Source organism: Lepidochelys kempii, chromosome 4 (genome assembly GCF_965140265.1).
Source record: "Lepidochelys kempii isolate rLepKem1 chromosome 4, rLepKem1.hap2, whole genome shotgun sequence".
Taxonomy (NCBI): Eukaryota; Metazoa; Chordata; order Testudines; family Cheloniidae; genus Lepidochelys; species Lepidochelys kempii.
The window spans coordinates 135228069-135241961 of record NC_133259.1 but is presented as its reverse complement, the minus strand read 5'-3'; positions in this window follow the sequence as shown (position 1 = coordinate 135241961).

Sequence of the window (13893 nt, the reverse complement as noted above, 5' to 3'; positions counted from 1 at the left end):
CCTCTTATCTCCATTACCTCTCCCGTGGAAACAAAACAGGTATAACTCCCTTCTCAAGTTATTAGACACTGAGACCAGCTACTGCTGACTAGTGTGTCACCTAACTTCAGTCGCTTTTCATTCCTTCTCCACAACCCATTCAGGGCAGCTTTTCTCCTCACTTGCAAGGAGCCATCTCCTGACTCTCACCCTCAACTGCCAAGGAACCTTCTGGTCCCAGCATTCCAGCCCTTCTCTTAAAGGGGCCTACAAGAGTCATGCCCAACTGCCATGGAACCTTCTGCTCTGAGCATTCTGTCCCTTCTGGTAACGGTCACGCCCGACTGCCACAGGATATTCTGATTCCAACATTCTGTCCTGTTCCTGGTAAAGACATATCACTCAGAGACATCCTTCTTGCTGTTTGAGTAACAGGAGAAAGACAGCACCCCATATGTGTCCTACTATGTGTGCAGAAGTTCCTTCTGCTCCTACAACCCCAGCATAGCTGTAGGAATACATTCATGGCAACAGCCAGATGCCATATTTGTGGCAAAGGTATTGTCATTTGGCTGCAGGACTGTCTGACCACTTCAAAGCGGTTCCTTGCTCCACCAGCCAAAGTCTCACCTCTTCCAGAATGCAGAAGGTAGCAAGAAGGAAGATGCTGTTGCTTAAACAACAGCCTGAGTCACCTGAATCTTGACTGGGGTGAGTAATGAAGATATTTAATGGCTTAATTTGGGGGGATAATACTGATACTCTTGCTCACTTTGAGTAGTCCTACTGGACTCATACTCATGTGAGTAAATATCTTACGAGTAAGTGAGAGAACCAGACCTTTAAACTGGAATCTCACTGAGACATGGATATTATCATCTTAGTCATCATGGATTCCAGTTTCTCACCAAAACTAGAATTATAGAATATCAGGGTTGGAAGGGACCTCAGGAGGTCATCTAGTCCAACCCTCTGCTCAAAGCAGGACCAATCCCCAATTTTTGCCCCCGATCCCTAAATGGCCCCCTCAAGGATGGAACTCACAACCCTGGGTTTAGTAGGCCAATGTTCAAATCACTGAGCTATCCCTCCCCAGCCCTATCTAGCCCCCCCCCATTATTGGGAATGAACTAGGGCTCATTCCCAATGATAGTAATATTCTCATCCTCCCCACCAATATAAAACTTGAGGCCCCCACTAGAGATGGATCTAAACAAAAAGCCAGGATCCAAACAGCAATCCCACTCCCCCTAAAGCCACCACCAGATTTTGGACCTGAATCTGAACTCTGCAGTATCAGGCCTCTCCTAGTCCCTAAACAGTATTTACTTGAAATACCCAGTTAGCTTTGAAGGACAAGTATTGGTCAACCATTGAGGCTGCAGGTTTGTCATAGTGGGGAAAAAGTAAGAGAGAACATGATTTTCCCATTGTCTGTGACATTTTTTATGCGTCCGTGACGCACCTCAGAGTGCAGCTCCTGTGTCCCATGGGGCTGGACCTGTCATCCTGCTCTTGCCATTGCTTCCAGGCGTGCGAGGTCACAGCACAGCACAGGTTTGGCCCAGCTGCCTCTGTGTCATGCCGGGGGTGGGCAAGCCAAACCTGAGCAGCACTGTGATCTGGAACACCCAGAGTGGGGAACAGGACCCAGCTTTGCTTGGCACAGGAAACCCTGCTGCCCATTCCATCCGCCCTGGTCCCTCCTCTGCACTGGGTCTGGAATAGCATTGTGGTACCAAGGCAAAGAGTGCTGCTGGGTTGATTGGTGCCCCCTCATCTGTCACAGCATTTTTTTAGCAAAAATCACAGAGCAGTCACTAAACCTGTGAATTTTATTACATTTATCGTGAATAATCTGTGAATTTTTTTTTTTAATAAATAAAATGCCTTGACAAATCTGCAACCCTACCAGTCATATATCTTAACTAGTAGTTGAAAGCCCCCATGCTCTCGCACAGGTGTGGCACTTGGGCCATCTAATCTACCAGCTGTGCCGTGTCCCTTATATGACCAACGAAATTGTTGCATGGAAATTAGCTGTAGCGTAAAGGTGGTGATTGGTTGAATTACCTCTGGTACACCAGTGATCTAGAACTCTTGGCATGGAATAGATAACATGCCTTACTGTAGCTGTACACTGCCTGGGTATAGTTCATAAAGTCAAAATGGCTGCAAACTTAAAAATTGGATGGTAACAGACCATGAATGCCAGCGATGATTGAACGTGGGGATATTCTGAGCAAAAAGAGCTCTCCGCTATGCTTGTAGCTGTTTCATCACTTCACACTGACTCAAGAGACATTCTAGGCTTCAGAGTGACATGCAGCCAGGTGATTTACCTTCAAAGTTTTGTTTTAGTAGTTTGAAGAAGAGGTTTGGGTTTTTTTCATCATTAAGATTTCTTGCAAACAGCTCACTGTTGCTCTAGTTTTGTCTCTGTTGTACTATGTAATACACCATCTTGGCACTAATTCTGCTCTTTCTTATACTGGTATAAATCAGGGGTATATCCTCTGAAGTCAGTGGAATTGCATCAGTGTAAAACCAGTGGACGTGAGATCAGAATCCACTATTTTCTATTTATCTACGTGCAAATCTCATTGCAAGTATATTTGACAACACACTGGTCTCTCATTACAGTGAACTTATGCATAACCCAAGATATTGCGAAAGGTCTCATTTGACCTTACCTTTTCCTTCCTTTAGTTCTGAGTATATTTGCCAAAGATTCTTAGAAAATATAATTAATGAGAAATGCACATATAACTATGAAATTGCTTTAATTAATCAAATGTCAGTGAAATTTACAGACATAATAATAATGAATAGATGAAAAATAATAAAGCACCTTCTATTCAACAGGATTTTTAAATACTTTGGATTCACCCTGAAATGCAGTTATTTCTGGGGTTGATGGTAACAACTGGTGCATATCAGCACTATACAAGTTTGGTTAGTAAGTCATACGTCTTCAGAACTGCAGTGGAAATTGTAGGTAGACAGAATATAATTACTAAAATGAAATGTACTTAAACAAACCTATTCTTGCATGAATTTCAATAGGATCTCTAACAATCACAAGTTGTTAGGACCTTGTTTTTATATCTGATTGAGAAGACAATGCCTTCAATAGTACAATGCTCCTAACACCACAATGAGGTATTGGATCAATTATGATTCAAAAGGAAGAATACCAACACTACTTCCTGCAGCACCTGTGTTTTCCTTGTAGGTTTCCCATCTATGTATTGACCAAGCCTGATCCTTCTTACCTTGTAGGCACCAAAATTTGCAGGAATTCAGCAGCAATGACTGACAGAATTCAGTCAGTTTGGACTCTGCACGGACTATACTAAAGTCAAGGCCAAAATGTTCAAAAGTGTCCACTAATTCTGAATGTCTTGAATTTTGGGGGTCCATCTTGAGCCACCTGGACCCAGATTTTCAGAGGTGTGAGTCCCATGCAACTCCATTTGGCTTTGCTGGGGAGCTGTGAGTGCTCTGAAGATCAGTCCCTAATTCTCACAAGTTGGGCACCTAAAAAATGAAGGTATATAAAAGTAGCAAATACTTAAAAATGTATGTGCCTTCCCAGAGATCACACAGCAAGCCAATAGCAGAGATGTGAATGGAACCCTGGAGTAACGAATGCCAGTCCTGTGCTATAACCATTATTCACCAACTCTTCCACACTCTGAAACAGACTTGACTCTGTTTTTAAGAGTCTTATTATTCTGCAAAGAGTTAAAAGGAAATGGACTACACTCCTCAGTAACAAAAAATCAACTCAATGGGCTGTACCTGATGAATGTTATCAGAGAAATACCACAAAGCGAACAAGGAGTACTTATAACAATCTTGAACTCTGGGATTACAAGAATAAAGGCTTTGTCTGTGAGCCACACTTCCTTCAATTCTAATTGTCCAATTCTAGGTTGTTGGGTTTTTTGGCAAGCATGTGCTTTATACATCATGCTGTCTTCTTCTAGAACAGACTGTGAAGTCCCAACTGCAATAAGTAATTTGCAGACTATTAGCTGACAAGCAGAAGTTAGATAACCCCTGGAGAAAGCATAAATTGTATTAAAAACCCCACCCTCTTTCCCATCTCTCCCCCCGCAAAAAGATTCACTGGAAGTTAATAATTCATTGATTAGCCTCAATGCAATGTGGACAATTACGTTTCATTTCCAGTCTTCAGTATATTTGCTGTGAAGAGGCATGCTGCTGCAAATATGCAGGACACTGAATGAAAGAACAAAAGGAATCAGGGCAGCTGTTTAGGAATTATTATTTAAAAGAGAGGTTACTTATTGACAACAGGGTTTACAGAGGCCTTGGCAGAGGAGCATGTCTCTTAAGGCTGACACAGACTGCTTTGTTACTCAATGATGGAGTTAAAGGGATGTCCAGGGTCAGCAGTGATTTTAACATTCAGAGCATGTCTACACTGCAGCCACAGGTGTGATTTGCAGTTTGTGTAGATGTACCCAGGCTAGCTGTACTCTAGCTATCTTGCTAAAAATAGAAGCGAGGACACGGCAGCATGGGCTTCAGCATGGACTATACAAGCCCACCTGACAACCCAGGATATGTACTTGTTTGTTCAGATGGCACTGAAGCCTGTGTGCAGTGTCCTCACTGCTATTTCTGGTGAACTAGCTAGAATGCAGTTCACGCAGGTATGACTACATGAGCTGCAAATCACACCCCTTGGGGTGTGTCTACACTGCAGCTGGGTGCCTGCTTCCCAGCACAGGTAGGCAGACACATACTAGCTCTGCTCAAACCAGCAAACTGAAAATAGCAGTATAGCCAGGGTAGCATGAGCAGCAGCTGGGGCTAGCTGCTAGATTACAAACCCACCCAGGCCCCCTGGATATATATTGAGCTGACCCCTGTTAGGATATAGATATTCAGGCCTGTCTGTAAAGGCCTGTACTTTAAGAATTTAGGTGTATTCTTATCACTTGGCTAGTTGGAGGTATAAAAGAAAGAATCAAAATCACTGTCTGCCAGTGTAAGGTCTTTCTTTTACTGTGACAGTCTGAGGCCCTGTGCTTAGGCTAAGACCTTTGGCTAAGCGACAGAGGCAGCCATAAGCTGGAAAGCAACCGGTCACCTCCTCACATTCCAAACTAGTCGCATTGAAAGAAGGTGCTATTGGGCTGTTAGGAATACAATCCTGTCCTGATAGTGCCTATCACCTCCAGAGAAAGGGAAGTGCCTAGAAGATGTAAAAGGAAATTGAGGTTGATAGTTTTCTGTCTGGTAAGAACTCACTTATCAATAGACTCAGCTGGGAAACTCTTATGTCTTTATAAATGTAGCTGTGAAATCCTCACTTCTGTATTGTTTTGTCATTATAGTTCCCACTTTGCTATTGTTTATTGGCATGGTCTCTGTCTGGTTCTGTGATTGTTTCTGTCTGCTGTATAATTAATTTTGCTGGGTGTAATCTAATTATTGTGGTGGGATATAATTGGTTAGCTAATCATGTTACAATATGTTAGGATTGGTTAGTTAAATTTCAGTAGAATGATTGGTTAAGGTATAGCTAAGAATATTACTATATAAATTAGGGGCAAACAGGAAGTAAGTTGGGATTTGAAAATAAGGAAAAAGGAACTTGTATTTAAGCTTGCTGGAAGTTCACCCCAATAAACATTGAATTGTTTGCACCTTCGGACTTCGGGTATTGTTGCTCTCTGTTCATGCGAGAAGGACCAGGGAAGTGGGAGAGTGAAGGAATAAGCTCTCTAACAACCCCCTTGTTACCTCTGGCTACACTACTATTTTAGCTTGTTAGCTTGAGCACAGCCAGTGCGTGTCTATCTGCCCAAGCTGGGAAGCACGTTCCCACCTGTAGTGTAGACATACCGTAAGAAACTAATCCCATACATTACTTTACCTTCATAAGGAGTGCAAGATTAGGTCATAACTAGTGGACCTATACTCCTCCCTCTCTCCCATGCACACATTACACCAATCCCTTCGGGTGTTTGGGAGGACATCTGCTTGTTATTTAAAACTGTTAAGGAACTTCATACTGGTGCAAAATGCTGGCCTATTTAACCTCAACTGAGGCTGAAGTTACCTGTTCTGGGCAAGAACAGAAAAGCAGTAGCAATGGGAATTTACTCTGTCCACACTGCCCCACCTCAGTCCTGTTTTGGAGGACCATCTCAACTGAGAAGGTAGCTTATGATTCCTGTGCATTCAGCCTCTACTGACGCTCCCAACAAGGGTGCTAGCTAGTGCCAGGCATTGTAATATGGACACCTGCCCACTGGAAACTAGACTGAGACCAACAATCTAGTTCATTCAGTAGTCACCCCTTTGGAAGACCTATTTTACAACACAAGAGCGCATCTTGCTAAAAATCCAGCCTATATACTAAATGGTTCTCACAACGGATTCCTAAGTGCTGTAGACAAATTCTATAGTCGCATGGCTCTCACCCCATTTTGTTTCAGCTAATAAACTCCCTCCACCTTTCCATGCTGTTAACAATGGTGCCGTGTGGGAGTGTAAGTAGCAGCCCTCACAAGCTGCCTCATGTGACCTAAAACAGAACTAAGAGTAAATACTGGGGACTTCCCCTGGATCTGGAGAAACCTTGGGGCAAAACGACATTGTCCCCCATGAAAGAATGCCGAGATCCTTACTTTAGGTAGTGAGGACAGAAGAAAAGAAGAAACAGTTCAGTATTTGGGTTATCTTTTTCTTTCCCCTTGGTCATAATATATACGTGTAATTTCAATGCAATTAAAATTCATTTTTGTATTAACCCTTTCATAGTTCTAATCCTTGGATTGTTTTGTCCCCCTTGCACATATACTGGAGGTTGATGTTGTTACAGGAGTGTTCTGTATCTATCTTTACGTAAATAGTCAATGGATAAGGTGCCAGTCAATGACAACCAAGAATATGTATAGGGCTTCTGACTTTCAGTTTTAACTGACAAAACTGATAAAACAGTTTTAACTCATAAAACACCGATACAACTCCCCCAGTATAAAAATGAAATAAAATCAAATCAGTGTTTATCCAGTAAGCACTGGTAATAGTTACTTGTATCAAATGGCTTGTCTGCACAGAGCAGTAATGCAGACTATGGGGATGTAATTTCTAAAGCACATTAATTGGTCCCTGTAGACCCTGCTGACATGCACTAAAGATTCCCTAGTGAGCTTTAACATAGTGCTGTTTGAAACAGTATTACGTTAAAGTGCACTAGAGAACATTACAAAGAGAATACTCATTACCGTTTAGACTACTGTAATGAGTAATGTATATAATAACATTACTCATTACAGTATATAGAATGAGTAAGCTCCAACAAACTTTGATTTTTGGACACCTACATAAAACCCCAAAACTATTTAAAAATACCACCCCCCAATGAAATTAATTAACCAAAAAGAAAACCCCCCCAAAAAACCCAAACCCAGAAAGCCCTAAATATGTAGCATAGTCTTTCTTGGGTTTTGTAGGACCAATAAAACTTGTGTACCCTAAATGGATTCTTATATGTAGTTTTTACATCAGCTCTTAACACACGTTAATAATTCATGGTACTGGAAAGACCTCGTGGGTTTGGAATTATTGGTTCATAGATCTTTGAAATTACATTTCTGTAAGTCCCTCACACCAGTTCTACACTTCTTTTATTTAAAATCACAGGTTGAAGTGAGAGAATTGTAATCAGTCTACTTTAAAACCTGGATGAAGTCATACTGTTTTAAATCATGTTAACAATGGATTCTGAGCTGGGAACTGTGTCTGCAGAACCAATTTAAAGCGTGATTTGAAACCCTGTCAGGCTAACTTGGTTTAAGCACAGTTTGGCTTCTTGGGTCTGGGTCCTGTAAAGATTTACACATCTGCTTGAAATTTAGCATGTCAGTAACACTGTTGACTTCAGTGGGACTATTCACATGCGTGCTTAAACTTAAGCACATACCTAAATCTTTGCATGATTGACACCCCATTGTGAGTGGGGCCATTCTGTGTTTAAACAGAATGTAGTGAACCTTGTTTCCAGATTCAGTCAATAAGTTTTGTCCCTGCCCACAATGACTGGTCAACCCATTTTAAAACCATGTTTGAAACCAGTTCAGTAAACACAGCTTGAGATGCAGTGTGATCAGTGCCAATAAAATGCATACAGGAAATAATTTTGCAAAGTATAATATTATAAATCATAAAGCCCAAGGTAAGTATAGTACTGTAAATGGTATGTGATTAGGAGTTGGCTGAGTCACATTGGAAAGTATGAAGTTCCTGAAAGACTATTATATACAAAGCAAAAAAAAAAAAAAAAAAAAAGATATGCACTGTTTTACAAACATAGGTCACCATACAGCCATTGATAAAGCCCCAGAACAATAATTAGAGGAGGGCTGGGGAAAAAAAGGGAAACACAAAAATCTCTGAACCATCAAAGTATTAATAGTTTAATATTGATAAACTCCAGTACAGTTACAAATAAAGATGCATTGCAATACTTAATACTTGTAGCAAAGTACTATCCCCATTTTACAGGTGGAGAAACTGCAATACCGAGGGTGAGATCCTCAGCTGGTATAAATCAGCATAGCTCCATTAGTTTCTAGGGAGCTACACCAATTTTCGCCAGCTGAATCTCTGGTCTTCTAGAGTTTGAGTACCACACAGGTGAAACTAGACATCAGGAATTCCTGATTCCCAGTCCTGTGCTCAGTCACTAAATCATGCTGCTCCCTGTCTCACACGTAAAACATCTGTTGCTTATGGAAGTGTAGCTCCTGTTGGAGTTCACCTAATACTGAGCTTTATATACTGCTTTGCTTCCATTCTCTGTTACGGGGCCAGACCCTGGCAAGCAGCATGCAAACCAAACAACTAGGATGTACAATCAGCCTACTGTGATGAACCATTATTTATTATCGTCAAACTATTGCCTACAGGTCCCAGCTAATATTAGGTGCCTCATTGCCCTGGGTGCTGTATATACACATAGTGAGAAACAGGCCCTACCTTGAAGAGTTTATGTAATCCACACACCTCCTGGGTGTGGTGCTCTGTCGTATGTAGTGGCACCGAGACCATTTAGAGATTAATGAATCTGCTACAACCTTAGCTAACAGCCAGGTGGCTCTTGGCTCATGCATTTAGCACCAGAAGTCCCAGGTTCGATCCCGCACACCGACGCCCGGGTCTGTTGGCGTTACACTTACAATCTAAATAGGCAGAACAGGAAAGTAGAGGCACAGATAGGCAAACTGATTTGCCAGAGGTCACATAGCAGGTCAATGAGCCTTTATCTCTTGATTCCTAGTCCAGTGCGTTATCCACTGTACCACACTGCCTCGCTACATGTGAGTGAAATGCATAGGACTGATGGCTGGAATTCTCAACTACAATAAGCAGCAAACATTCTTGGGTATGTGGGGATAATAGCAGATGTGACCCAGCGCGGGCCTTGACTGTGTGGGCCTTGTGAGCTTAGATTCATAGGCTATGTCTACACAGCAATTAAACACCCATGGCTGACCCGTGTCAGTTGACTTGGGCTGCAGGGCTGCATGTTCAATCCTGGGCGTGAGCCCAGGCTCGGGGACCCTCCCCACTTGCAAGCCCGAGCCCTGTTAGCCGGAGTCAGCTGACCCAGGGGAGCATGGATCAGCATTCATGTCCTGCTCCCCATCAGTACCTGGCCTGGGGAAGCTAATGATCCAACCAGTGGACCAAACTTGGTGATGAATCCTGGTCACGTACCACCTGAGACAAGTTGCAAATAGTTAAGAAGCTGACCCAGGCCAGCCACATGTGTTTAATTGCTGTGTAGACATACCCATAGAGTTTAAGGACAGAAGGGACCGTTAGATCATCTAGCCTGACTTTCTGGATACCAGAGGCCCTTAAATTTCAGCCAGTTACCCTGTACTGTGCCTGTACGTAGACTCTTTGTCCATCACACACCACTATTGTGTCGACTCACCCCTCTGTGTTTCAGTGTGCTGCCACGGATCATTGCTCTGGAGCACACTGTGGGTTATATTTCCACTGCAATTTGATCCTGGTGCAGCTGTTCAGAGGCACGTAGGAGTTGGCTGCAAAAGATTATTACTACAGAATCCCTTGGGTTTCTTGCAAGGAAACATTGTCTCATTATAATCTAAATATTTTTTTAATAAAAATTTAAAATCTATTGTGATTTATTCAAGAAATATAAAAGGGGTTTTGTGTGCTGTTTCTTTGCTTTGAACTACTCTTGTCAGAGTTACTGTGCCTGGGATGAGCAATGCAGGGGGAGGGGGTTGGATCCAAGAAAGGTTACAGTCAAAGGAAAAAGTGGGGGCCCTGCTCAAAGGGGTAAAGTTCTAATGTTTTCAACAGAGGAGTAAAAACTGTGTCAGGAAATTGGCAGGATGGCGAGTGGGCTGTGACAACATGTGGTTGGTGGGTGGGGTAGGTCTGTAAATACTTTACTAGCAGAGGGAGCTGGCCTGCGGGTGAGTCATGGGTAGCCTTGTATCAAAAGAAGAGACTGCTATTTTGGAGGCAGAGAAAACCATTAGTGCCCAGCAGTTCCAGGAGGTTTATCAAAAAGTGTCTAATGTATGTCCGTATGTGGTAGCTGTAGCCACATTAGTTGCATTTGAGAAGGTAGATGAACAAAAAAGAGAGTTCTCAAGTGACTATTGGTTCCCAAGAGGTGTCATTATACCACAATGAGGAGTGCTTCATAAATAACCTCAGACTGTTACATCTTGGGCTCTGTGAACAAGCTTATGTTCAGTATATTTAGATTTGTATGATAGCTGAATACTACTAATAATACCCACCTCCGAGACTACGGAAACAGCTCAAATACAAAGACAGTAGCTATGTCCGGTATTATTTTCAAACTGCTGACAGCCATCTGTGAAAATACACTGTTATGATTAAGTGCTCATTACTCCGGGAATGCCAGTGAAATTCACTGCTCTGTAGAACAGGAGGTTAGTGGTGCATAGGACCTGTGCCAGCCCTCTGCAAAGACATGAATGCCCCCTAGCTCCTTCCCCTTGTGTGTCTGCACTCCAATAACATCATGCTATTTTTCAGAGAACAATGTATCTCATACATTTCTCTATACACTTAGATACACACGTGTTCCGTTTTTGTATATATCCACTAATTTCACTGGCATAATGGTCCAGTGTATTATAACTGAGACAGGGCCAAGTACTCCTGAGAGCTTCTCAGAACCCGCTTTGTACCTGCAACTCCCTTTGACTTCAGTGGAAACTAGAGATGCTTAAAGAAAAGGAGCTCATCGGAAGTGAGCTGTAGCTCACAAAAGCTTATGGTCAAATAAATTGGTTAGTCTCTAAGGTGCCACTAGTCCTCCTTTTCTTTTTGCGAATACAGACTAACACGGCTGCTACTCTGAAACCTGTCATTATGTAGAGATGCTTAGCATCTCTATCCCTTAATTATTATTTTTTTAATTGTTAAGTCCTCTACATTATGGGCCTGATCCATAGCTCTTGGAAGTTAATGAAAAGGCTGCTGTAGACACCATGAGAATTTGGTTAGGCCCTATAAAGACTGCATTTTAATAGTGGTATAATGCACTGTTTAAACAGTGCCTCTCCCTATGCCCCAGGGAACTCCGAGAGGTAGTCTGCCCCTTTGAGGCTGTGCAGATTGCACTGTCCCCAGTGCAAGATCATACCCACAAGGCATTATCTAGGCCAACATTAGTATCTCAAATGTTGCTTCTCAGAACAATCTGGAGTATTGCCAATACATATTTTGAAAGACTTGTTGCACGGTGGGCCCCAGCTGAGCAGAGCACTTAAACCCAGGATAACCTGCATCACATGAGCCTTTCCACTGAATGCGATGAGACAAAAAATGTGCATCCGTGCCCTGCTGGACTGGAATCTCAATCCCCGATGCCGTGCAAATATTTGGAAATGCTCCTGTGACAGCTCCTCAAATTGCCTTCGTAAAACTGCAGCATGCAAGCGGCTGGGTTTTCTTTAACATGCCATTAATCTGTCTTTCTTCGTGAGAATCTGCCAGCTGAATTTGGACTGTAACGCTACAGATTGAAAAGCAACCAACACATTTCTAATGGGACTATACAAGTAAATGGAAAATAGATTTTATTCCCATAGTCTAACATAAATATATAGATATATATACCTCCCAGTCCAAATTACTTAACTGATTCTATTATTAATTATATATTTTTTGTATTACACTAGCAACTACGAACCTCAGGTAAGGATCAGGGCCCTGTCACAAGGTAGCTGGCCCATTAAGTGAAACTGGGCTCTGCTTTCCTATTCCAGTCCAGGTATTCCCAGCTGAGCTAATTAAGAGGGTGGGGCAGCACCTGGGGGCTATAAAAGGTCAGTCAGTACCCAGCACCATCTGAGTTGATCAGGAGAAAGGCAGTAGGGAAGAGCTGCTAGCAGGGCTGGATTAACCTTTTGTGGGCCCCCATGGAGGCAATGGAGCATGACACAGGGAGGTCAATCCCCAGAGCTAGGGGCCAGCCAATGGCAATGGGGCAGGGCAGGGCAGGGGTGGTCCCACTTCGCCCAGTGCAGGGCACTATTTACAAACCAGCAGTTGCCAGGCGTGTGGTGGCCCGCACGGCTCTGTGCTACCAGCACGTCCCTTTCCCTTGGGGGTTGGCTCATGTGACTCCACACAGCTTCCCCACCAACACCCCATAGGCGCTGACTCCATGGGTACTCTGGGGAAATAAGAAAGTAGGCACCTCTGCGACACTCCCTATGGCCAGAGCCCCCACTATGTCCAGCCCCCCTTCCAGTCCCTCCCAAATGCATAGCAACCAGCACGCCACCATCCCTGCCCAGTGCGCCCCTGCTCACAGCCCCACCACAACTGCCCAGCACCCCACACAGAACCCTCACTGCCTAGTGCCCCAACACACAGAGATCTTCCCTGCCCCATACAGCCCAACACCCCCCCAGACACCCACTCCCCCATGCCCTGCCTCCTGGCTGCACTCACCAGCCCTGCTGGGAGGTGACTGTATCTGCCAGGCTGAGCCGGCAGTGCAGCCAGGGCTGGTCCTGGGGCGGAAAATCGCTCAGGCCCCTCAGGCGTGGCACAATCAGCCAGACCAGAGCCTGCCTCGGCAGGTGTCCTTCAAGACACACTTGCCTGGAGGAGCCCAGCCAAGCCTCCCCCGCCCCACCGCCGCGTCCCGCCCCGCCCCAACTGGCTGAGACTGGCCAGGCTTCTTCACCACTTCCAGGTGGCTCAGCTCCAGGGCCCCACAGATGGTGGGAAGCAAAGACTTCCCGGAGCTGGAGGTGCACTGGGGTTTGACCAGGGGGCAAAGAGAAGCCGGCAGGTGGGGCCAGGAGATGGAGAGGAATCAGTGAGTGGGGTCAGGGGGTGGAGAGGAGCCCTCGGCTGGCTGGCCGGTGAGCCTGCCGAGAGCAGCAAGTGATGGGCGGTGGGGGTCTCAGGGCCCAGTGCAAGCAGAGCGGGCCGGGGCTCCATCTGAGCATGGGCCCGGTTCCATGGCCCCACTGGTGCATTTGTAAACCTGGTACTGGCTGCTAGAGACAGAGCGTGACTCCTGGCTGAAGGCAGGAGAGCAGAAAGAGGGGTATGCTGGCTGCCATCCCCAAGTCAGAGAGCCAGGGCAAGAGGGCTGAAGGTGGCAGCAGCAGTGGGAGGTGTCGGCTGGCACTAAGCTGGAGCCAAAAGCCAGGGAGTGCTGAAGGAAGGGGGAGCAGTGGAGGGCTGGACCCTGAGGGCCAGGGGGAATGAGGGATGCTCCCAGCAGAGAGGCTGTGGGAGTTCCTTCTGAGGAGAGCAGGGTTGCACCCCAAAAGGGCGGGCTGGGGTAGCTGTCCTGACAGAGGAAGACAGACAGAGAGCATGAGT